The 8,516-nt window shown below is 33.5% G+C and overlaps 1 pseudogene; it reads right to left on the reverse strand.

Moving 5' to 3' along the window:
• Nucleotides 1–1,206: 1,206 nt before the first annotated feature.
• On the reverse strand, nt 1,207–3,552 carry LOC131040618 (sesquiterpene synthase Cad-like; annotated as a pseudogene).
• Nucleotides 3,553–8,516: the final 4,964 nt, after the last annotated feature.

The following is an 8,516-nucleotide window of genomic DNA, read 5'->3' on the forward strand; positions in this document are numbered from 1 at the left end:
CATAAATAATCTCTAGTTAATTCTTGGATGTGTAACTCAATGTGAATTTCTCCATACTCCAAAGCTTGCTCCCTTGTGGTTCCAAGTTTATCTCTTATATAAAAATCCAACCAAGAATCATTTCTAATTTGGCCTTTTGGTTCCTTCAATAGAAAATATGCTCAATTAGAACAAGGATACATTGCTTGTTATTCAACTATAAAATTCATATATAATTAGATAGGTTTAGCTAAGTTTGGTTAATATATACTTGAAAATCTTTGCAATCATCGATTAATTGACAATCCATTACGACATCATATTCAAACGTAGTAACCCTTTTCAAAATATCATTGGGAAGGACTATGTCAATCAAAAGAATTGGAAATAATGTGACCACGGGTACGATTGAAGAGTCAATGGAATTCTTTAAGTATTCATCTAAAGTAGGGTGATAGTCATTAACAATCCATTCTGCATCTTGAAATTTTGCCACAATAAGATCCATCCACTACAATACAAGATATATGAAATATAGTATAAGAATTATAAACATAAAAAGAGATTTTTATATTTTTATATTTCGACATCCAATGTTTGATGGATAAATTTGATCTAGTGACTTACATAAACTTGCATCCACTTGCGTGCATGTGGACCATTTATTTTCTCTGTCTCATCAGCTAATTCTATGTATGTTTCATGGAGAAATTGCAAACAAATTTGCATGTATTGAGGAAGACGACCCACCATAGACATATCCCAACTAAGTAGCATAATTAATTCATTTGTTATAGTAAAATGATAATCAAATAATAACTATGATTATCAATACATGGTTTCATAATTTATAGATAGAAATATAAATAAAAAGAACTAGAGTTACTTGATCAAGGTTGTCTTGAAATGTACAAGCTCGTGAATGGTTCCATAAGTGTAAAAAATGTCATCAATGAGAGTAACCATGACACCCAATTTTTAGCATATCCAACTCGAGTTAGAGAAAATTCAAATTCATACAATCTACATGCATATCCAAGATAATACTCCACATGTCGATGTTAGAAAAAACTAAATTTATTTACACTTGATTCACTCCACTATCTACATATTTGTATCACTGTATACATGTTGGTTCAATATAATGAACATTACTAGCAATGTATCATGACATAATGAATTATTTTATCAAGTTAAGTCAATTCCAATGTATAGATATATTACTTAGATATAATTTTGAGGTCAGTTTGATGTTGAGCTTGTAATATGTAGAAATTTCCAATATTGCTCCAACACTTCCAAAATATTTTTGCAAATTTCATTTGACACCCTTAAAGAAAGAATTGTATTAAATAGAATAAATTAGCTCGATTTTTCAATTTCCATCCACTCTTGAAGTTATGACTTTTAGCACCCAGGGGACCACAACGAAGGGCTCCAAAATAGAAAGGTAAGGAGGATAACCCACATTAAAGAAAAGGTTACCATCCGCGGCGAAGCATATCAGGCCCAAAATCTTAAAAAAATAGACCCCCTGAAAAAATAGAGACCCCCATCCTAAAAACAGAGCCACGCAATCGGATCGGCAGCATCTCCCAAAATGAGGGCAAACGTTGCAAAAGAAACCCCAAACACAGCCCACCTGCTCTACCCACGAACCAAACCAGCCGTATGGAAGAAAATCAGGCCGAATAAGATGTGTCTCCGCAAAAAGAGAGCCTCCAAAAGCAGGCTCAGTTGAGGAAAGAATAGGCGCCCTGAACACAGAAGGGAGACAGGCAAGAAAGCCCCCGCCAAGGATAGAAAAAATAGAGCAGAGAAAGGGAAAGGGGAAGTCCTCAGCACATCCCCCGCAACCCTTAACTTCATCTAAGACTCCGGCAACCCCTTCGCCAACAGCATCCTCCTGAGTCCTAGCCCAAGGCGCTCCCATCCAAACACTCCAACCGCAAAGCGGCCAGACCGCAGAGCACAGCCAACAACCAAGCGTAACCCAAGGGAAACGATCCACCCGTCATCGTCATCGTCCACTTTACCATCTCCACCATCAGAATCTCCTGAAACCCTCGCTCCCGCCTCACCTCCAGCTCGCCTCATTTCAAATGTTCTAGGTCCAAGTTGAAATCGTCTACTTGTTAATATCAATATTACGAAAAATTTATTCAACAACTTCATTAAAATCGAATACCATTACCTCTGTCAAAAGTTGGTTGTTCTCTCTTATGTTGTGGCTCTCTGCAAGTGTTTGTTGAAGGTAGCGAGAGGCAAATGATTTAGCCTCTTTCATTATTGTTTCTCCCGGAAAAGAAATCTATGTAGCTTGATATAAACTCAACACACTTCTTAACTGATTCTCACCTTCTTCACTGGGTGGCCTCAAAACAAATTGTCCATTTTCATCGCTAAAAAATTTGAATACCTCTGTTTCGATCAAAACAAAAGAAAATATCAAAAATCAAATCATAGCAGTTTTTCAATCTAGTGTTGGAACTGGACAGAAGATCAAACCTTGAGTTACATGATATCAATTGAAGCTAAGAACCCAAAATCCCAAAGCAGTGGTGTTGAGGTCTGAAATGGAATCTTTGCTCCCCCATGAAATACCATTTCCATCATTCCTATGCCTGTTTGAAAAGATACAATTAAAACGTTCATATTGAATGAAAATTTAGAGATTGCAAATGAAAAGCGGCACTAGATAGGGGCTGCTCTTAAACCCCACACACAGCAAAGTACTTACTTGTAAGTGTAGTCCAGAGTTGCTTCGATTTCTTTTTCAAAATATCGATGAATTCCTAATCGTTGGACAACGTCAACTAGGAACAACCTCTCAAGCAGGTCGTAAGGGGAGGCCCATTTATCACCATCTCCAACCAGGGGATAATGTTCACTTTTATTAGGATCAAAATAATAAAGATAAATAGTGGTTCATCTCATAATGTTTTAGCTCAATGATGATGTTGTTTTTGTGCTCACTAAAATTTAAGAACTATTGTAATCACAACTTGTGCCTTAGTTGATCCAAAAATTTATCTAAAAATAACAATGAAAATAAATAAATAATCGTCCACCCACCTCATATGGCGATGAAAGGGATTGCAGGAAATCGTCCTCCCAGACATTGGGATGATAGTTGCGTATCCTTCGATCCACCAAATTCTCATTATTTTCTTTCAACAGAGTTGAATTTTCACAAGCCATTCTTATCCTTTATACACTTAGGCTGCTGTTTTTTTAAGTACCAAACGCTTAAAATAGTTGAGTAGAGAGTGTGAGATTAAGAGTCCAATTAGATGTATTAAATGGGTAGAAGAGAAACAGATTCGCATCAACATTAAACCCCCGTGATCTTTTACGCATTTTTCGCAACATGTCTGGAAATACTGTAGAAATAATAGTTTGAATGCATGCATTTGTGTTCCTGATGTCGTAGGTTCAAATCTTAATCCTGCTTTTTTTAAAAATTTTGGTGATGTTCTTTTTATCATCCTGATGGCATAGGTTCAAATACTACAGAGCGTAATCTTGTTTTTTTTATTTTTGTTGATGTTCTTTTATCATCCTTACAGAATGTGTTCATGTTTTTTGCAATTTTTTCTGATGTTCTTTTATCAGAATATGGAATATTTTGTTACAAGTTGTTAAGATGACACTGTATTATTCTGTATTAATCTGATGCTGATTTTTTTTAATAATTTTTTCAATTAATTAAAAACATTATTTTCATGATAAAATCATTAATCATGGAGGACAACTCCATATCACCAAGAATCTTTTCTACCTTTATTTTCGAAAAAAGAGTTTGAAATGATTGACACTTCGTCTAAGATAATAGAAGATGATATCTTAATGGAAAAACCTATGAATGTTAAACATCTTAATGTTCTTTGTGTATTTGTTGTCTTAATTTTAAAGATTATGATGTCCCTTCATTAGGACATGGAATATTTTTTGATGAGGCTAAATTATGTATTAATCTGATGCTGACTTTTTTCAATAATTTCTTCAATTAATTAACTAAAAAATATTTTCGTGACAATTTTTAATAATGCAAGACAACTCCATGTCACCAAGAATCTTTTCTTCTACCTTTATTTTTGAGAAAAGACTTTGAAATGATTGACACTTCTTTTGAGATAATACAAGATGATATCTTAATGGAAAAATGTATGAATGTTAAACATCTTAATGTGAACTTTGATTTTTCAATGTTGTATTCATTGTCTTAATTTTAAAGATTATGTTGTCCCTTCATGGAATATTTTTGTTACAAGTTGTTAACATGACTCTATATTATGTATTAATATGATGTTGACCTTTTTTAATAATTTCTTCATTTAATTAACAAAAAATTACTTTCATGACAAAATCATTAATCATGCAAGATAACTCCAAGTCACCGAAAAAAATTTCATCTACCTATATTTTTGAAAAAAGAGTTTGAAATGATTGATACTTCTTCTAAGATAATACAACACAAAATCTTAATGGAAAAACATATGAATGTTAAACATCTTAATATTTTTTAATTTTCAATATCTTAATTGAAAAGGGATTTGCCTATATTTGAAATAAATAAATATAATATAAACACACATCTTCAAGATAGTTCATCTATTTTAATAAAAAATGCTTTTAACAATCTTTTATACCACTCCTTTCCTACACAAATTTGTGCATATGTCGATAGCCCTCAACCTAAACCACCACAATATTACAAAGATATAGAAAGAAGCTTAACCTAAATAAGAATAGAAGAGAATAATTCCTTCTTTAGATAAAAGTAGAAAACTAGAGGTTGATGCACAATTAACTACAATCTAAAACTCATTACCGAGACTTAAATGGAATCAATGTCTTCCAATGAAGTATAACCAATATTTAAGCAAGTCACACAAACATGACCATAATCAATTAAATTAGCATCTAACTCTAATACTGAAACTTCAAAACTTGAAATACCTTGAGAACATCTAACTCTAATACTAAAACTTCAAAACTTGAAATGAAAACAAAGATAAAAGATAATTTCTTTGATTTTGAAAACATGACAAGGTTAATAACATAAAAAACTTGACCAATGTCTGTCCATTGGGCTAGATGAACCATTATTACAACATAACATATGGAGTGACGGAAACATCCTTAATTAGAGACACCTTTCATTGTATGATCAATACCTAATAGTAACCAAAATATAAAATGAATCAACAAGCTATTCCATTAATCTTGTAAGATCTCTACAAAACCTCTGTGATTGATTCAAGCATTTGTCTTCTACTTTAGAAGAAGAAGAAATCATACACATATCAGCAACCCAGTATAGAGTCAGAATCAAACAAATCCTTGCTCGTTGATTATAGAAGTTTTTTTAGCATACATAATGGAGACAAATTGAGAATCATTGAGCTTAATTCTAAGATGCTTCTAAAATTCCATAGAATTTGTATGTCAATTGTATTCATAAAGAAAATTGAAAGAGGACATGAAAACTGAACAAGTGTTGAATTACACACCTATGGACACGGTATGCAAATTCATCTAGGTGAAATGCTTTTTTAAGCTTACAAGACCCAAAAAAAATCTAAACATACTATCCAGAAACTCCAAATAAGGCCTTGATTATCCTTTTATCTTAATAAGGATGCAACAATCTTTGGGCTTTTTACATCCAAATCTACCAGGAGAGAAAGAATAACATAAAGAATCAAAAAGGTGGGAAACAAGTGTTAATTTTTTATTCAAAATTTTAAAAGATTGCTCTAAATGTGTATCTAAATTATTTTTATCAATTTCTTGTTTATTAAATTGACAATTTCCTTTGTGTATTTGTATACTCTATTGGTTTTTACTTCATGATATATGTGATTGATGAAATAAAGTCATACCTTGGTATCTTGGTTAGAATGTGTTAAGGTAACACATTTTTTTGTACATCCAAATTTGGTTTCCTTCTTTCATAAATATTGTATATAAAAGATAATTTCTAAACCCCCTTTGTAATTGTTATTAGTTGTAGAATCTCATTCTATATTCATAGGTCTATCATTGATTTTCTCGTTATTCAACTTTCTTTAGTTTTTTGTTTTTCTCCTTAATGTACTTCCAGGTTAAAAGTACACAAAAATATTTAAAATCCTAGCGTATGAGGGAGTTTCCCCTCTCAAACAAAAAGGAAGATTGTTGTTTTACCTCAATCTCTCCAATTTTTGAAATTGTTTTCACTACTCTTTGGATGAAAGGGATCATTTTTGGAGAATCAATCGCAATGACAAAGTTGTTATACCAAGAAAGTATAAGATGGGGGACTTGGCACCTAAGTTAGTTCATCCTATTGTTTCTTTACCTCTTCCTATATTAGTTTCTACTCATCCTTCTTTGTCTACTCTTGTACCGTAGTAGGTTGTCTTTTGACCCTTCTTCATTAGGGGTTAAGCAAAGACCTATTCCTTAGGTTAGACCTCCCCATCTGCCAAGGACTATGTAGAACTAGTACATTTGGGGCCATTTTTCAATGAGCATTCGTCAGAGCTTAGACAACAAAACGTTGAAATTCTGATGAAACTGGGAGAAAATCCCTGCCGCTATTTTTTCATTAGAAATTCCGATGACAGGCTGCACGTCGCAATTTTGACTTCTCCACGTCAGAAATTTCTATGGAGTAGTGGCATGTTTTTTTTATGAAGAGACGTCAGAATTCCGACATGTGTGTGACAATGAGATGTAGGAAACACTCCTCTTTTTTTGACGAGGAGACGTCAGAATTTTGATGTATGTGCAATGATGAGACGTAGGAAACATTCCTCTTTTTTTGACGAGGAGATGTCATAATTCTGACGTATGTGTGACAATGAGACGTAGGACACATTCCTCTTTTTTCGATGAGGAGACATCAAAATTTTGACGACTATGACCACTGACGAGGTTGCATCCTGTGACATTTTTGTCGTCACAGCTATGGTATCCTCGTCGTATAAATGGTTGTGTGTGACAAAATTATGATGAAAACTATGATGACAAGAACATCGCAGGTACGACAGCCTCATCGGTTGTCTTGTCGTGTTCATTGGAATTCCAACGTTCCCCAACATTTTTTTTTTCAAATATAACAAATTTTTTATGCAGGTTGTCTGCCCTATATATATGGGATGCAGGTCAACTATAGTATTTTGATGAATTGAATGAAATGCCATGTGAAATATAAGAGATGTGCAATGTCCCCATTCTTGAACTATTCCCACTAAAGTAGTAAGGTACTTTTGTGGACAAGGAGTGACAGTCCTTGGACACCATTAGCATTTAGCAGTTAGTCAATTTTGGTCATAAACTGTTTGACCATATTCCTTTAACATATTGATCATGGAAAGATAATAGGTAAGGCCAATGCTTTTACGATTGCTTGAATAGAGAGATCAAGTACAATCCTCCCATCTTATGCCACAATTCTCCTTAAGTTAGAGAAATAACACTCTTTGCATTCCATGATGAACTCTGGACATTGAGCTCAAGTGGTAAATCCAACAACTTGTGTTATGCCACTGTAACCAACTTCTAAGCCAACTAGGAAGGGTTGTTTCCAAACATTTGTTAATTGAAGTCTTCTAGGTCCACATGCTCCATGTCAATCTTTTCTACAAAGCCCAACTTGAAGTGATTTTTGATTCAAGGAAAATCCCCTTAAACTTATACTTCACTTTGTTTGGTTTAGACATTTACCTTGCATGAGAAAACATAATAAATAACATATCAACCATTTATTATACATGAGATAATACCCTCAGTTGAACTTTTGGAGGCTCCAAGAAGTTGTGGGAATACAAGAGGCTTATGAAAAATGGCAAGGGAGTTTCAAAGGCTTTAGAGATATATTGGGGAATCGAATGGCTTAAGGTTCTGGCTGAAGTTTGAAAGCGTGATGGCATAGGTGGAGTTTTGAGATTGAGGAGGTTATGGCGAGGCTTCAGTAAACTAAGAGAGATTCTTGTAAAAGAGTGAGAGGCGAATGGATAAGGAGTTCCGAGGTGAATGGGATAGACCTAAATATAGAGAATTTATTGTCCAAATATGAACAAGTATTATGTACATTTGTCAAAGTTTTAGGTCACCATTGTTGCAGTTTTCATATTTCAAGCAGTCCACACCCTATCCATTCATTGAATTAATATGGCAACTTTCATCATGTTAGCAAACAACATTCTTATTTTTTCAAGTTACCTTAAAATTTTCTCAATCTTCACTAATAACTTTGCATTTTGTTTTAAGGACAAAGATAGTTTCATCCAAAATATGGTATGATATGATTAATAGAATAGAGAATCCTATAAACATCAAGTTACCATGAAGTTAATGTTCTGAAATTTTGTTCCTTGTGTTCCACAAGCCTTGAATGGTTCAACTGCTTGCATTAGATCTAATGAAAGAAACCAAACACAAAAATCAATGTTAGAAAATAGAGTATTGATATATGTATCTGCACTGAGACCAATCTAAGAAAATATTAGCTTCCATTGATCCTAGGACTGTATGCCAACATCACA

The sequence above is a fragment of the Cryptomeria japonica genome, chromosome 7 (genome assembly GCF_030272615.1).
Source record: "Cryptomeria japonica chromosome 7, Sugi_1.0, whole genome shotgun sequence".
In the NCBI taxonomy this organism is placed as follows: domain Eukaryota; kingdom Viridiplantae; phylum Streptophyta; class Pinopsida; order Cupressales; family Cupressaceae; genus Cryptomeria; species Cryptomeria japonica.